We start from the raw sequence: 18,516 nt of genomic DNA on the forward strand, positions 1-18,516 counted from the left end.
TGCACCGGGCCTGGCCTTTCAGTGGGGAAGAGAGTATAGAATGAGCAACTGGTCCAGGTTTGCCTGAGAGTTTCCTGGTTTTAACTGAAAGTCTTGTGTTCCAGGCACTGCCCACCCCCCTTAGTCCCAGGCAAACTGGGACAGGTGGTCACCTAACAGGTCTGCTGTTTGCCCATTTCTGGCCTCAGGGTGATGAGTGTGGTGAGCACTGGGTCCTGATGGCTCTGGGTTCCACCCAGGCCTTTCTGCTCCAGCAGGAAATCAAGACTGACTCCTCCTGGAGTCAGGAGGCAGGCTTAGGGGTCACAATGAGATCTGCTCTGGTCGTGGAGTGGAGGACAGTTCCTCTCCTCCACAGGGAGCCATGGACAGGTGTTAAGGAGTCCCCCTGTGCTGAGGGAGGCAATGGCCCCACAGGTGAAATGTTTCTAATTCTACTCCATTGCAGTAAGATTGAGGCCAGTCATCATTGTGTGTGTAGGGTGGAGAGGAAGAACACAGGCTTGGGAGCCCAACTGGCTTCAAATATTAGTCATGCCACTTATTCATGTTGTTTCTGGGGCAAGTCATTGAGTCTCTCTCAGCCTCATTCTCCTTGTCATTAAATGGAGAGCATGATTCTTAACCCTCAAATTTCTGGACAGTGTTTTCCCTATGAAAAGGCTATCAAATTCCAATTTACTTCTCCTAGACTTCAGAATAAGGCAGTAGCCTTGGCTTTTTAACCAGGTTTCTGTCATCTTTTGTTACATACATTCAATGGGCATAAAATTTATGCACTGTAATTAGGATGTGTAGAAATGTAAATTTATTTTTCTCTAACAATTAAAGTTCCTCGTGAGCCTTCATTTCCACTGATGGAGGGGAAAATCTTGCCTCTTGAGGATTGTTCAGCTTCAGACTAGACTTTTCCAGGTGAAGCTCTGAGTTTAAGTTCAGTCTAGTGAAGATCATGCTCTAGTCCTCAGTGTTTTCTTCTCCTCTGGGAAATCAGGGTGTATGTGTACACTGACTTCAGGAAGAGATGTCCAGTCAGAGTCTTCTGTTCCTATTCATCCTGCAGTGGCCCGTGCTGCCGGGGCTTTGTGTGAAGGCCACTGTGCCTAGTGGGGGTGGCTGGTCCCTGGTGCCCTGTGCTTGTATTTGCTGCTTAAGTCCATAGTTCTGCTGCAATCCCAATTATGGGGTCCATGTATTCCTTCTTAGCCTGACCCCAGACCTCTGCAGCCCACTGACCCTCTCAGCCTCTTGGCTGCCTTGCCCTACATTTAATGGAGAAGAAGCAATGAGCATATCTCAGGCCCTCTTTATGTAAACACCCAAGGCCACTATGTTGGCTTAGAGCATAATGCAAGGTGTTCCAAGTCTTCCAGGGTTCCAAACAGATGGTGGGCATAAGCCCTGAGGGTTATGGATTCCCTCTTATCCTGTTGGATGTTTCCAGCCTCTCATCTACCCCTCTCCCCAACACAATTTTGACTGTGGAATGGGGCTGGATCAAAGCTCCTCAGAGACATTGACGCAATTCTAATGCTCTTCTGTGTAACGTTCTCTTGGTTCAAATCTCAGCCCTTTCTATGCAGAGGAAACTGCTTATATCCTGCTTACATAATGTCCTAGATACTTCCCTGTAAAAATTCTATAGTCTGAGTCCTACAAGCTTGATCTTTTAACCTTCCAAGTGAAACTCTTTTCAAAACAAAACTATCTCTTTCTTTTCAATTCCCTCTCCCCTCCCCTCCACTCCTCCCTTCTCTCCTTCTCTCTTTCTCTGTCTCTCCCTCTCTTTTTTTTCTCTCTCTCCCCCTCCCTCCCTTCCTCAGCCTATCTCTTGCAAATCTAATGCGCTTTGGCATTCGAGTAATTATTATTCTCTATGTACTCATTAAAATAAAGACAACTGTTATAACAAATCAACCCCTAAACTTCAACTGCTTCGTGTAATATAAATTTGTTTCTCACTCTTGGAACAGTTTGATGCAAGTGAGGAATGGGATGTTCTCCTCCATTGGATGTTCAGGGACCCAGGAACTCTGTCATCTTCAGCACAAAGTTTCTAAGAGAGGGTGGAGAAGGCACATCCACTTGTCGTGGGAGGGACACATATCACTAGAGTTCATGTTCAGTTGGGGAAAACTAGTCACATGGCCCCATCAAGATGCAACAGAGGATGGGAAGTGAGTCCTTTCCTGTGCAACCACTTCCTAGTCACAGTTCTAACTAGGAATTGTCCTTCCATGTGCTGACTTTTGCAGACTTCTGGAATGTACGGGGCACTGTGCTGGACATTCAGCAAAAAGATGATGAAGACATGGTCTTTACCCTCAAAGGCCTTACCTTAAATATTGGTAATTTATTATTAACCTTTCCATACTGCTCTTTGCTGGCCTGGAGTAATAAGCTTCACCCTTTTGGCTTGTCTTTATTGATGTAAAGGATAATGAATACAGAGTGCAGGAGGAAAGAAAATCAGCTAATAACCAAATTTAAAGTGGAGAGGGGTCTTGGAGATCATCTGTACAAAAGCCTTTGTCCGTGGATAAGAAAACATGAGACCATAGAATTAAAACAACTTGCCCAAATTCTCCTAGCTACTTGAGAGAACCAAGTCTTTCCATCTTCCAGCCTTAAACACTTTCCAGTATATCAGGATCTTCCTGATGACTATGCAACATACGAGAGTTTATGAGCTCTGCCCTTTTTAAATACGTGTTTAGGAAAATGGGGCTATTGGTGAGTAGAAGTTCCTAATGTGGTGCTGTTTGTAGATAATATAGTCAGCATTCGCCATTATACCTACGAAACATGTGGGTATCATGGCTTCATTGGGAAATCACGGTGCCTCTTGGAGTATTTACATCCACTTTGGATTCTCCCTGCATTCAACAACACCTCAGTTCATACGCCCCAAAACTGTCAACTTCACCTCAGGTAATAATATCTACCAGGTTTAATTTGTCCATCTAGCAGTCTGATGGGTCTCAGAAGTTTGAACAATGTTTTGTTCAACATACAGTGCTCTCTGCCATGTACCCAAAGCTGCTGGCCATATTTGTATATTAGTTTAGCTTATATTTAAAATATAATTATTGTGACCTCTCCCAAAAGACCCAGGTACGTTAGCCTAAATGGCCATGTCAGTATGATCGGTCAGCTGTGGTTGGATTGGCATTGTCAACTTTAAGACAGAAATAAAAGGGGCCTCGGAGATTTCTGAGAGGCAATCCTGACCTGCGAATCCCTGGGCAAGGAGCATACCCGGTGCGGAATCTCCTTAATGGAGATTTCCTTTAATAGAGTTGAGCTGAAAATTTTTAACTCCAGAAACTCTCAGACTCATATATACTTCTCAGATAGACACTGACCTGTGAGGCTGTAACTCAGGCTATTCCTGAAGATCCCAAATCTCCATCGTGGAGACGTGGGCGTACTGGAGATATGTCAGAATAAAGTGGGGGAAGCAGTTTACCAATATTTAAGGTAAGCTCCTTGAGAATAAAAATCGTGTCTTTGTTTCATTCCTAATATTCCTAATTCCTTTTATTCCTAATGCCCCAGACTGGAGCTGTTCAGTGAATTCTGTCTCTATTCCCAATGGGTCTGGCAACTGTGACTTTGGAGAAGCTTCATCTTAGGTTCTGAAACTAAGAAAAAGCTGTACATACTGTGCAATTATGAAGCTACTCTTTCCAGACAGTAGGTCTACTTAGTCAGAGCACATGGCAGAAGAATTCCTAGACCAGACCAGGTCTGGAGTGCATGCACATGCACGCGCGCGCACACACACACACAAGGCCCATAAACAACTGGGAAAGGCTAGAAACTCTATAATCAATTTCCTAATATGTAGATGTCTGTGCGGCTGTTTATGTGGCTGAATTAAAATTCCCTGGAGGATCTCAGACTCTACTGCAGTCTGAAACTGCACTCAGCTGTTCAGCTAGAAGAAACAGAGTGGGATGGGAATCCTCATTTCTTAATATATAAAAAAATTAAGTTTTTCTACAGTCCTAGACTTGGATATTTTAGTTAAAACTAAGTATTTACCTACGTTTCCCTAAAAAGCTACTAAGACACCAATTTACCTTCCATAAACATATTTTAGGTTATGCTGAAATGACCAAGCTTCTCCTAAGATTACAAAAAAAAAAAAAAAATCCATTCCATGTGGCTGGAATCAGGCCCACTGAGATTTTTCACCAAGAGCAAAAACACCTAGTGTTTTCCAACACCTAGTTGGAAAGAACTGGCTATATTTTATGTACCAATATCATCAGACTAATGGCACACTAGCCAATTAGTTGGCATTGTTCTTTTTGTGTTTGTAGCCAGAAGGGCCCAACTTAAGCTGTCTCAAGAAACTTGTTCTTTCTTCTGGATTCTGAATCTCAATGTGTAGTTTAGGTTTTCTTGTCCTTTCACATGCTGACTTTTGAATATTTCATCCGACTAGTTTGCTCAGTATAAGACACGGCCCTTACATTTAAAGAGCTTACCTTAACGTCTGGAGGAGGAGACAAACACATTACCAGATTGTATTCATAATGGGAGAAGATTCAAGTCCACTTAGGATGGCATATGGTGCTCTCTATTGCACACTTCTAGGGTGATCATGTACATGATTTTCTATGTGATTGGTAGCCTTTAGCGTCCAATGTAAGTGATACCCTGGGGATGTACAACGTGGCAGCTCTGGGGGGAATCAAAAAAGGGTTCATAGAAGAAAAGACACTTGAGTTGAGCCTTGAAACAATTAGTGATGGGTAAAACATAGAAGCACATTGCAGGGGACAATCCAGGCAAAGAGGTAAAATATGAACAAAGTTAAGACTAGAGTTAAATGGACAAGGGTAGGGGTGGTAGGAGATGAGGTTGTAGAAGGAAGTGTCTTGCACGCCCTGTGAAGGAGTTTGAAATGCATCTGGTTAGTGCTGGAGAGTCTTTAAAAGGCTTTAAATATGACTATGACTTAGATGTTTGAAAGTCCAACCTTGGAAGTAATGTAGAAGATAGACTTGTGGAGGGGAAAGGCGGAGGGGCGGGCTGGAGGATAGGGAAATAAGAGGCTATTGAAATAGCCCAGCAGAAAAGCGATGGAAGTGATGGAGTTAGACTGATAAGGTGCACAATGAATCAAGACATTTAGGAGGTGAAATCCATAGGTCTAGGTGACTACTAAGAAGTTAGGGATAAGCAAAAGGAGTTGCTGGGGATGAAAGCCGTAAGGGTGAATCATAAATTATTGAACCAGGGTAGGGGACCCAGAATGAAGGTGACTTTGGCTACAAGGATGATTTTGGTTTGGAGGCATGTTGGGTTGGAAATTGGGACCACCAGGAAGGCTGCAGAGATAAGTCTGAAGTTGAGAGATGTCTGGGCCACAAAAAGCAATTTAGAGCCATCAGTGTTTAGTGTATGATGGGAGATATTCTCCTAAATTCCTAATTTCTCCCTGCTCTCCACTCTAAAATGAGCTCTGATGAGCTTTCCTGACAATTTAACTTTTTCAAAGCCATCACGTGGAATTTTTTCAGTCTTATCTATCAGATGGAATCACCTCACGTGGCCCTCCACTTGATTATTACAACTCCAAGGCCGTTCCTGAGGTTCTCTGGCTGCTCTTTCCCTGATTGCTTTCAGTTAAGCAGTTGGATAGACTTTCTCCTGGGCTCTGGTCCAGCATAATGCAGGGAAAAGATCACAAGTCTGATTCCCCACTCTACCACTTTCAAGCCATGTGGTCTTGTGCAAATTATCAAACTTCTCTGAAACTCAGTTTACTTATCTTTATAAGCAGCAGTAATAACAACTTGAACACAATGTTTTTTGAGGTTTAGATGAGATGAAGTGTAATAATGTTTAGCATGTCACATCAATAGATGTTCAACAAACATTAAATTTGTTTTTTCATCAATTTTGTAAATCAGACTCTGTTAGAATTAAAAGAAATCTTAGAGACTCTCTCATCTAACTCTATCAAAGTAGAGATAAGAGAATTGGTCTCCAGAGAGTGAAAATGGCTTGACAAGGTTGCACAGCCAGCAATCCAAGCTTTGGACTCCACGTCTTTGGGGTTAACTCTATACCATGCTCCTTCCTTCCAGCTTGTTTTGGAAGAGTCTCTGGCTCTCCATATCACCACAGTTTTATTGGGCTTCCTGTGGGGATAGAGGAAAATGAAGGCTGTATTAGCTACCTATCGCTGCATTGGTGGCTTAAAACAATGCATATCTATTATCTCACAATTTCTGTAGATCAGAAGTCCTGGCACAGCTTAGCTGGGTCCTCTGCTCAGGGTCTCACAAGGCTACAATATAGGTGTTGACCAGGCTGTGTTCTCATCTGGAGGCTCAAATAGGGACAAATTCACTTGAAAGCTCACTTGGGCTGCTGGCAGAATTCATCTCCTTATTGTTGTGGGACTGAGGTGCCTGATTTTTGCTGGCTGTCAGCTGGAGGCCACTCACGGTTGATGCCATCTGGTCCTCTCACCACACAGCATCTTAATTCTTCAAAGCCAGCAGGAGAGAGTCTCTACGTGTCTGCTAGCAAGTGTGTATATATAGTTATAGGACATAAATACGTCCCATCACTTTGCCATATTTCACAGTTAGAAGCAAGTCCAGGTCCCGCTCACACCTGGGGGGAGGGGATTACACAAGGCATGCCACCAGGGGATGGAGATCATGGTGCCATCTTAAAATTATACTCTCTGCAGATGCTATGGAGGGTTTCTTTATGACGATGTCATAGAGCACAACCTAGTTGGCCCTCAGCCCCATCTCATCACAGCCCCACACACTGCACTGTTTTCAGGGGAGCTGAATCTGCAAGGGCTCTGCAATGACTGTGGGAGCCAGACCGAAGGTGTCCTCTGGAGATCCTCGCAGGCCCATAGTGACACCAAAGGGTAAAGTGGTGACGGTGCCATGTGGAGGAGGAAATATGTGTGTGTACACATGTGTGTGTGTGTGTGTGTGTGTGTGTGTATGATGGAGGGGGGTCCTTCCTGAGAGTACATGAAGAGACACTGCCTGCCATCCTGGCATTTTCTGATGTGGCTTTTTCCTGAATTGTTGGTATACTGTGTGACACGAGTCATGCTGTCTCTTTATTAAAAATCCATCTTCTCCAGCTGAGGTAAAGCAAATATTTACCCATGTCTAACTCTGATCCCAGCCATGGCACATGCCTGTGCCTTCTCCATGGAGTTGTCTAAACCCCCTAGGCATGGCTAAAAGGAGAAAGATATTCTGCTTTTCCTCAGTCCTTCTGGGGACTGGAAAACTGGAAGATGTTTTCCCTGTGATCAGGCGCCTGCCTGGAGTGAATCCTGCCCACCACCACCTACAGCTCTTCTTGGAACTCTGCTTTCACCATGCCACTCACTTGCTCTTCCCGCCTAAATCCACATGCCTCCTCTTTTCCTTTAAGATCTACTGAGCTTTGTAACCCCTCCATTCACCATTTCTTTCCCTTGCATACTGTAATTTCCTACTGCTGCTCAGCACCCAGGGCATGTTACACCTGAACAATGCCAGTTGCCGTATATCTGCTCATGTAGTTCTACTGTCCCCCTCCCATCCCACCAAAGCCCACTCCTTATATGACCATCTATCAAAAGCATGGCGGTCTTCTAAATCCCACCTTAAATCTCACTGCCTCCCTGTGAGGCAGAGCATTAATCAGCTCCACAAACATTAATCCGCTCCAACTTTGACCTCTCGTATTTGCTAACAGAACCTAAGTGCCTGCTTTAGGCAATTTATTGTGTTCTGTGTTATGTTATTACCTAATTATTTTATGAGAGTGTGTGTTATTTCTCTAGTGAGATTATAAATCTCTTGTAGGCAAGATTGACATTTTTCTACATTTTCTTTCTCTCTCCCTCCCCCTTCCTTTTCTGTCATGTTGTTTAAAATGGGGCTAGATGGACCTGTATTTAAATATCAGCTCCATCACTTTCTACCTGTGTGAAACCTCTGTGATATTTATTTTTCTCATGTTTAATTGAGGATAATAACTACCTTATATGGTTGCTGAGAGAAGTCGGTGAAAACACCGTACGTGAGAAACTAATGTACATATATGCGCCTGGCACATAGGGAGTATTCAACTAACAAAAGATATTATAGAATCTTTAATTGCACATTAATGACCATTTCTGTTCAATCCAGCAAGAAACATTTGAACACCTTCTGTGAGCCCGGTTCTGTGCTTAGGTGATGAAGGGGTGTCAAGAAGCCAAAAGATCACGCCCTTGTGGACTGTAGGGGCTCTTAAGACTTCCAGGAGTCTGTAGACTGATTGAAATCCCTAAAAGAGACCAAAATAGATAGTAATTGTTTTTAAAAATTGACAAGAATCCCCTCACAATGATGTCATTAAAAACATAGCCCTTTCAATGCGCAGCGTATAGCCGTTAGCATTCATGATGACAGTGGCAGAGGACTCTCAGCTATGGGTTGTTTTCTACTTTCCCCTGCTCTGGTCCCTGTAACCAGCTGTTGAAAAGGGGGCTGCCTCTGAAGAACAGGTGACCAGATGGCGCTGGTCTGATGAGTTGTTAAGATGAAAGACGAGCGCATTCCCATTCTGCTGTAGGTGGGGAGGGGAGGGCAGAGAGCAGTTGGTCGCCTGCAGTGTTCTCCTCTCTCTCCTCCAAGCTTGTCCCTCTCCCCACGTACATTCTTCATGCTTGTCGGAGAGACTGGGGAAATGTCTCATGATGCAATTGCCTTCTGAAGCTCCTGGGAGACCCTTGTCTTAAGATAGTCCCTAAGGCCAGTAGTGGAGTAAGGGCCTATAAATGTCTGCAGAGTTGAGTGTCTGCTTCTTCTGGTAGCTGATACCTAAATCCTACAGAACCAGCTCCAATTGAAGGTGATCAGTTATCCTGACAAGATTCCACTGCACTAAAAGTTACAAATGGAACTTAAGAAAATGATCTTAAAGCTGAAGTGTAAACTTTTATCTGGGTTATTTTGCTCGAATGTGAGCTTTTAGAGGCATTCAGGGCTCTCTCCACTCCCTTTTGTGGGTGGCTCAATAAAATGAGAAACCTTCTGCATTAATTCCCTTCAGAGTAAAATTTCAAGTAGTAGAATTCATTGGTTTTCTTTTTTACGGAAAGCAGAGTGCCTTGGTTATTGAAATGAAATACTGCATTATGAAAGTCCCAAAGGAACGTGAGATTTCTCATCTGAGAGGCGCCCACTGAGCTAATTGTTGCAGACGAGAAAGTGAAGGCTTCAGAGGAAACAGAAAGCATTCCATCGTGTGCCTAATCCACTGAGCGTCCCACGGCGGATGCACCAACGTTTCTCCCCGGCATTTGGTGATGTTCTGTTTTACTGCCCTTGTCTTGCCTGATTACAAGGTCCATTGGTGTCAGTTTGTGCCATAACTACCCATTAAACCATATTGCTCTTAGACCTGCTGAATTCAGATAGTCTCCCCTAAGGAGCTTGGAGGTGGAGAGAGAGCTTCGGGCTCCTTGAATCCCATCAACTCTGTGTCCACATGGTGAAGAAGAATCTGAGGAAAGTCTGCATCTGAGAAAATCCCAGTTCTGTGGCTTTGAGGGGAAAGATAGTTTCCATTTTAGCTGCTCTGCCCACCCATCCCCGACCCATCCTTGGCTCAGGCTGGGCTTGGAGAATTTTGGCCCAATGTTCCTGACCCCCATACAACTACGCTTCTGATGGCTTTCCCATAACCCCGACTTTCTCAAGAAGTCCTGTGAGAGTTCAATGGAAAAATAAAGGACAAGCAAATGGCCCCTTAACTCATTGCAGGATCTAGCGATTGTAGCAATCCATATATACTGATCTCTTACTGTATGCCTGGCACTGTGCTAAGCATTTTTCACACATTGATTTGTCCAGAAACCCTACTAAGGAAGTTCCCTTATTATCAGTAGTTACTAATAAGGAAACAGGGCCCAGTGATGTTAAATTAGGTACCCAAGAGCACAGAGCCAGACAGAGAGCTGGAGTGTGAATCCCAGTTTCCTGATTTTAGAGTCTAAATTCTCAGGTACCATGCTATATCACTCTATGAGTTTAAAGAAAAGGTCTCCCCAAATTCGTATTTTTATTTTGTCTCTTCATCTCTTTATTTCACATAAAATTTCTACTCCTTTGTGTTCGCTTTCCTTCTCATTGCCCTCTATCCTCCCATCAAACCAAACATTAGCTGATATTAGTTAGTTTATTCTTAAATATAACTGTGTCTTGGCACACGAGGTGCTGGAATTCTATGTATACTTATAGCTGTCACTTATTCCTGCCAATCATGTGGCAAACACAAGAAACAGAGAATAATAGTCTCAGAGTCTAGCCCAATGGGTCAGGTCCAAGAAAGGGAAGGATGGTGAGGCATGGGGAGGATGAGCTGAGGGAGACTTCAGCCTGGACTTACATCTAGTTTAAGCACAGAAAAGCTGGCTGGTGGGCAGTTCATTCAGCAGGCTTGGGTGTTAAGGAGTGGGGTTTTCCAGAGCTATGTAGCTCAGATTACCACACCTTAACTCAGCGATCCATCTTCGCATCACGAGAAGTGGGACGACATGTGGATCCTACTGCAATTTACTCTGAAGCATGCAACAGCATCAATGAAGTTGTTTTGCCAAAAATATTTGAACTGGGTTTTATCCAACTTCCAGCTTACCAGAAATATAGGAGTTAGGAACCAAGGGAAATTATTCAAGAAGCAAGTAATCAGACAAATCCAGAAGGTGGGGCACTCCACAGGACCCCTGCTAGTCTCTTCTACTATCAATAACATGAACATAAAAACACAGAGGTAGGAGGTGTGCAGAGGCTCTGTAAAACTCAAAGAGAATTAAGAAATGTAACAACCAAACACAGTTTGTGGATCTCGACTGGATCCTGCTTTGAATAAATGAGTCATAAAAAAATTGGGGGACAATTAGGAAAATCTGAATATGGAACAAGGACTATATGATATGCAGTTATTGTTAATTTTGGTAGGTGCAGTAAGGGATGGTGATTATATAGGAAAATGTTTTTAGAGATGCTACTGAAGTCTTCAGGGGTAAAGTGTCATGATGTCTCAAATTTACTTTAAATACTACATCAAAAAAATAGTAAGGCATATGTGGCAAAATGTTAATAATTGTTCACTCTTCGTGGTGGGTATATGGTGTTCATTATACTATACTTTCCTGACTATGATCAATCTAATGAAATGGAAAATTACCACCTTGGTTTGGCAGTGTAAAAGCAATGTAGTGATTTATAAAACCTATTTACGGGATAATTGCCACATGTACAATGGCTATTAGGCATATTGTGAATATGTCAGATTCGTTTTGGTGAGTCTTTTTGATTCCCAAACCACTGTGCTCAAGTGCCTTCAGACAGCTGTTGTACGTGGAGTGGAAATAACCTTCTCTTGTGGTGTGGTCCAGCTTAGGAAGCACATAGAGGAAACCTTGTCAGAAGCTCTGAGGACATCCACAGCCAGAGAGCTGCATGGACCTCCACTGGGCAGATTTGGGAGGATGCCCAGCCCGTTAGATGCCCACGGTGAGCCCCTTCAGAGCAACGAGTAGCAGCTCCTATGGCTGGGAAGGAGGACGGTATTTCCCATTCTGCCTTTTTGTCGTCTCCTCCTCTGGCCCTCTTACCTCTTCTGTTCTCACATGCAGCTATTACATTCATTTACTTTCTTACAGAGAGGCTGGACCAATTCACTTGCTCCTCTTATGGTTACATGGAATCTGTTGCTTAGTACTTTTCCCACTTAATTTTTCCAAGTCTGTTCCACTTCCTGATGTCTTCCACCATTTCACCTGTCCATTCTTGAAGCTTTTCTTATTGAAGTTTTATGACATCTCATTTTTACTCTGTTGAAGGATTTTATCATGATTTGTACTATGGTTCTCTGTTTGACTACTTCTTTTTCCCCCAGTACCATCTGCCTCTTTGTAGAGTACTGGTGATATACAAACAGATTCACACACAAACACATACACACACACCTTTGGTGAATGTCAAATTTAAAATTGTTCATGTACTAAGTAACGCTTAGGAAAATGCTTGGCAAAAAAGTTGAATTGTTTGTCAAAACTGGACTGTATGTTTAGCATTTGGATCTTGTTGGTGAGTTTCATTTTTGATTGCTGTCACAGTATTTTCCTACCAGTAGTAAGAGTGGCTGAAACTTACCTTGCCTATTGCCGAATTCTCCATTCACTTCCCTTATGTTGCATTCTGGTTTGTTTGGGGTAATTTAGGTTTTGAGCATTCTTCTCTTGTTAGAATCTATAATACCCTCTCTAAATTGCAATTCTTCCTTCAGTGAGCCAAGAGCTCTGATGCTTCTAAATTTACATCTGGGTAACAGATTTGCTACAAAGTTGAAATACTGGGGAACAAATTCAACGTTTCAGAAATTTTACGAAGAGTTACATTCCTCAAGGTCTCATCCAGTGAGTTCCATCATCAGGGACAGATGGTCAACTTTAGGGATGATCAGGAAGTTTCAGAAACATGACATAATGTTTATCTCTCTTAAGATTTTTCCTTTGGGTTTGGCTTCTAAGGAACACTCTCTGTGCCCATCTCATTCTTTCTCTCTTTGGCAGATTCTGATAAAAAATAATGTCTAGAAAGGCTTTAGCACTGTCTTTTATAAAGAGGATATATTTCCTTTTGATAATATATACTGGCTATATTTTATCATCTTTAGATCATAAAAACTCACTTTTTTCTCTTATGAAAAATAATATGCTTTATTTAGAGCAAACAGATAAACCATAAGCTCTCTGAAAAAGACTATTATGGGAAAAGAACCCAAAAGTAATCATTTTGACCCAAGTTGTGATCAAAATTGTCCTTTATACCTGTCCTACATCTGACATTTAGACAGAAGCTTGAACTCCAGAGCCCAATGAGCTTGCTCCTAGGATGGCATCTAGTAGATGGGCCTGATGACATGATGCATGTTCAACGATTTAAAAAAATCTGAAACGTAAATCCATTTTAAACCATCTTCATAAGAGTAGGAAAATAACCCCAAACCCAATTGTGTCAGTCCCTTTGAAGAAGTAGTATTTATTTAGAGGCCATAATACATGTTAGAATTCTTTTGATTGCTTTCTATGGTGAATATTCTTCATTTAAAAGTAGCACATGTATTTTTTTCTCCTGTCTTGAAACGTAAATATATTATGCCTACAATTTTTTTGAAGCATCTGTGCTCACTACAATTTACACACACTGTGTCACTCCTCATACATTCTATAGATCATTTAATGTAGTTCAAAGTCCTCAAAGCTTTCAGGGAGTGGGGGGGCAGGGAAAGCAATGGTTGTGCTAAGCCATGAGTGTGTAAACCCCCAACGAGGACAGAATGACTCACATTCTCTGTGACCTGAGTCACTCCCATGCAGAACTGGAGTTGGTAACTACTATATCTTCGATGGCTGGTTGTTGGTTCTGGAGGCAGATGGAAAGCAGACTTCTGCAGAGGCTGCAGAGCTGTGACCGAGGAGCTACAGAGCATTCCCTCCAACAAGGCAGCCAGAGCTTGGTCACCTTTTCTCCACGGGCTTTATATCTCAGCGTATTCGGTTCCCTGAAATAAGGTACTTCCAATATTTTTCACCTAATGAACTGAGCCAGAGAGAAGGTTAATTTACAAAACAAAGAAGAAAAAAATTAAGTAACAACTCTAGGCGGAACATTGATGGAGGGGGAAAAAGGAAGAAAAACAAAAGGTAAAAGACAAAGGGATGTTAGCTTTCTCATTCAATGAGAGTTAGTGCATATTATTACTGTACTATTTATTATTAATTGTATACAACAAGTAGAAAGTGGTTGGTTTAATGGGAAAGTTTAGTAAAGATAAGATATTAATGATTCTGCATTTTGTCATTCATTAATCAGTAGCAGCTGATTTCCTACACAGAATGGAACTTGACTTGTCTTATTGAAATAAGATATTCACCTCTGATTTCTCAATGGTAAATAGAATCATCAAATGCTGAATGCATTGTCTCTAGCCCCTTAAAAAACAATTCCCACCCCAGTTATGTATTTGAAATAGTTTGGAACTACTATGAAAACTCAACACGTCTTGGGTCTCAGTTCCTCAAAATCTAGAGTTGACCAAGCCAGACACACCTCCCTACACACCCCCCACGGACTCAAAATAGTCTGTGGCTGGCTCAGTACGGGTCATGCACACCCCACACTTGCCTTGCTCTGGGCCCTCAGCTTTCGTATGAGCATCTCCTTCCAGCCTGACCTCCACTTCACCTTCCTGTCCTCCATCTTGGAAGCTTGGAACCAACAACTTAAATGGACACTGCTCAGTGAATTGTAACATGTTGACTTACCCTAAGAGGAAATCCGGGATGTATCTAGCGGCCCAAGGAATAGGACTAATATGCAGCTTTGGAAATCTTAGTTTTGTTTCTGTATCATAGAAAATTTTCTGGTTTGCCTTGGGAAAAATCAGAGCTGTTCCTCAGGAAAAATGAGAAGGTGGTCAATCTTGTCTTTGGTCCTTCTGGTTTTCCAGGAAGGAAGTCTAAGATGCAAAACTGCATGTGACTCTTCAGCAGGTTGGGGAAGAGGAGGCAGGGACAGTAGGCATATTGGCTTCTGGTTTACTGGTCCCCAGTACTATCTGACTAAGCAGATGAAATGAATAACATCCATACTCAAATAAAATGTGCTTGCCTTTCTTGAGCTCCCAGGTAGTATTTTATTGATAGCTAAGATTTGGCTTTACCCTGGAAGTGTCCTTGTTATTTTACAATTCAGCTATTTCTTGCGATTCATTTTTACTATAATTGATACTAAGTAACCCACTCTTATATTTTTTGTTTTGTTTCTTTACTATATGTTTATAAAGTATAGTGGGAATGATTTTACCCTGACTTATTTTTGGGCAGCTAAGAAATGGTTATGGAGGAAGAGAGTTTAAATGGTTATTAATATGGAGCCATGTGGAATGGGAAAAGGGAGGGTGTGCTCCAAGTGAGCCTTAAGCAGCATGGCTTTAGCATCAATCGCTGGGAAAGACCAGTGTCTACCAAGAGGCCTCTTTCAGTGAGGGAGGGGCCTGAACTAGGGCCCAACAGCTGTAGGGTCCTGATGCAGCCTTATCTTCTGCTTAGACGACTATCAACGTGTTACACTGGATATTATGCATTTAAAACCATGATGCTCCTCTCTCTGCCTCTACCTGATACTTGTGACTATCCTTGGTGCTGCCACCACATGATGGGCTGAGGATGAGGAGGAAATCAGGAAGGATCTCAAATAGGGACAAATGAGGAGGGCAACGGACAGGGCTGGATGGAAAGAAAACTAGAAACAGAGGATTCTGAAGTAGAACTGCAGAGTTTACGTAACGACCATGGTACTCAACAGGGGCATTTCAGTATGTTTGGACTCTTCAACCTCACAGGCACCAGACAGAAGTCCACTTTCCCCATCAACTTGAAGTGTGTTTGTGTAACTTACTTTGACAATGAAATATGAGGGAGGTGATACGTATTTCATGTCTAGGTGGAAGCTTCTGGAGACAATGCATGCTTCACATTCTCTCTTTGCTCTAACAACATTTGAGAAAAAGACTGCTCCATCAGCCTGGATTCCTTGGTGACTGCAACGAGCAGAACCCCCTGCCAAACTGTGATGGACATGTGAAATGATTGAGAAATAGACTTTGTTGCTTTAAGCATCTGAGATTTCGGGGGTGTTTGTTATTGAGATGTAACCTGGTCTACCCTGACTGATACTAAAGGAACAGATAGCAGCTGAGAAAATGCCAAACACAAGCATAATAAGAAAGTGAAAGAATTCGAGATGAAGAAAAAGAGAGATCAACAGAGATATGGAGAAAATGAAGGAACAAAAGGGAATATAAGAGAGCAGAAAAAGAGCAGAAGATGATCATAAGAAAGAGAAAGAGAAAAGTGACAAAGGAAAAGATCCAAGGTAACTGGGTGTGGTTCCCAGTACATCTGGAGTGATAAATTGCCATATAAAGTAAGCGTACAGGCCTTGATATTAACTGTGTATTTTACCTTATTTCCTAAATAGTTGTCAGCTAATATCCTCTTAGTTATGCCTCAACCTGTATATTTGAGGCCAGCATTATTTTTACATGGAAATAAACTAGAACAAATGGGCATTGGTTGGTGTTTGAAACTGGACAGTCCAGCTTTATTATGAAATGATAGCTGGTTGCAGAAAAAAGCCTGACAAACAGTCTGGTTCTGAGTTCTTCAGACCATGTCCTGAGGTGCTCTGAGGCTTCCACATGGCTATCTCTGAGGCTGCTCCCTGACACAAGGCAAGGTGGACGAAACAATTGATTGAACTTGGTTTCCACCAGAGCAACTGCACTGGTGTCTGATGTGTATAGTAGGCTTCCACATAGGATTTTATTTGAGGAAGCGCTCTCGTTTTAGAAGAAAAAAAGTTTTCTAACAGCAGATCCAGTCCATCATGGACAAAATATCACACACTTTTCTAATATTCCATCCAAGCATCATTGATGAAATTAACTCTTCATTCAGCATGAAATGATGTTTGCCACTTAAAAACAGGACTTATTAATGGAAGATTGCTGTTGGCCGGGAATCTCACTTGATCAGGGGGCCTTAAGCATGGTCAGTGGGTAAGGACCTATAGAGAGGGTCCTATGGAGGGAGGATATTGTGGGAATGACTAGAACAGGAAGTTGCCTGAAGCTCTGACTTTACAGAAAGCCTTTTCCCTGTTCAGAATCCAAAGCCACATTCTAGCATTTTCATTAGAATGCATAGCGAATCTCCCCTCCTACCCAAAGTCAGGAGCAGCTGCCAGGGATGCCCAGAGCATATTTTGTTTCCAAGGGACCACGGCCAGTCACCCAACAATCATAGGAGTTATTGACTTCTGGGGCTGAGGTGGGTGATACCAAAATGAAGCCTTACAGGCTACTTGTGGTTTGACTATCTCTTTTTTTCAAGGAAAGCCACATCAGCCATCTCTCAGTTGAAAAGGTAGCTCTTGGGTCTGCAGCAGAACAGGGGGTTCCTACTGTACTGTGGACCACAGTAGACCCCTATTTATTTTGGATAATTTGGTAGGAATGAGGTAGAGGGCAGCAGCATCTGGAGGAGAGTGCTGGACATTAGGTTATATTGAAAATGGAAGATAATAGCAGTTATCCAAACAGGAGCAGAGACAAGAAGAGCATCCGGAAATTAGAAAAGTTAAATGGACTACTGTGGTTGGCTCTCCTGCTCCTTTGGTTGCTTGTGAAGTAGGCAAGTTGCACAAAGCATCAGAAATGCCTAACTATTTCTAGTGCTAAATGCATTGTCCATTCACTTTATATTCTCTCAGACTTAGATACTTTCATGAATGTTTTTCATCTGTGGATTGGTGAGATTTCTAAATTCAAAATGTATGAAGGTAATTTGAGCTGTATAATATATAATTTGAGCTTATATAATACATGTTCATGCTGGCGGTTGTCCCTAACTCTATTTCCATAATCATGCCTCCTTGCCCAGCACTAACTTCGGCTGAGCGTAAAGCAATAGCCTCCAGCTGCTGGGAATGGTCCCACATGGACAATCTAGAATGATTTTTTTCACTACTAACTAAAGAAATGCTCGTATGTACCTGATTCCTAGGCTTGCAAATGAAATAGGCCATTTCTCACATTGGTTATGGTTTAGGAGACGTTTGGCACTGTAAAAATATAATGGAGCCAATGAAAACTAGAGCTTTCTCTGCCCTTTATATCTAGAGAGGAAAGAAATAGCATTAAAACCAGCATCCACTTGGGTTCCCAAGGAAGGATGGCAGAGATTGCTTCGTCTGATGCCCAGGGCATGTTTTTCATGGGAAAAAAGATGAAATTCGTGGTTTGAAGATGAGAGGTGCCTGAGAGTGAGCTGACCAAGCAGGCTCCAGAGATAAGAGGCAGTAACCAAAGATACATAGTGCAGGGAGCAGGGAGGAGGGGGACAAGGAACGCCGAGGACCCGCTGGCTCTGGGCAGCAACAGGAGGGAACTAGAAAAGAGGAAGAAATGACCACAGGTCAGGGGTGGGTCAAGGCTCCATTCAACCTAAGGCGACAGTATGTGAGCTTGACCTTGGAAGGAATAAGAGTTGGCATGGTTTAGGATAAATGGTGAGAAACAAGGATGCTAAACAACAAGTTACAGGGAAAAGAATAACAATTCAGGCTCAGTCCCTGAAAACATCTTCATTTATTGACAATGTTCATTTGAGACTTCTGCGAAGAAATTTTTTTTAAAGTTGGAGCCTTGTTATATCATAGAAAATGTTCTGAGTCAAGAGGTAACTCTGTGTTTCTTAGCTGCTACAATTCTGCCCATGGGACCTAGAAAGGAAAATCTCTGTATTCTTGTCCTATTCTTTCAATTCGAAAAAGCCCAAAGAACTATTAAAATAATCCAAGCACACATGTTGTTATATATTTGTCAAAACCTATAGAATGTACAACACCA

This window comes from Diceros bicornis, chromosome 9 (assembly GCF_020826845.1).
Source record: "Diceros bicornis minor isolate mBicDic1 chromosome 9, mDicBic1.mat.cur, whole genome shotgun sequence".
Taxonomy (NCBI): Eukaryota; Metazoa; Chordata; class Mammalia; order Perissodactyla; family Rhinocerotidae; genus Diceros; species Diceros bicornis.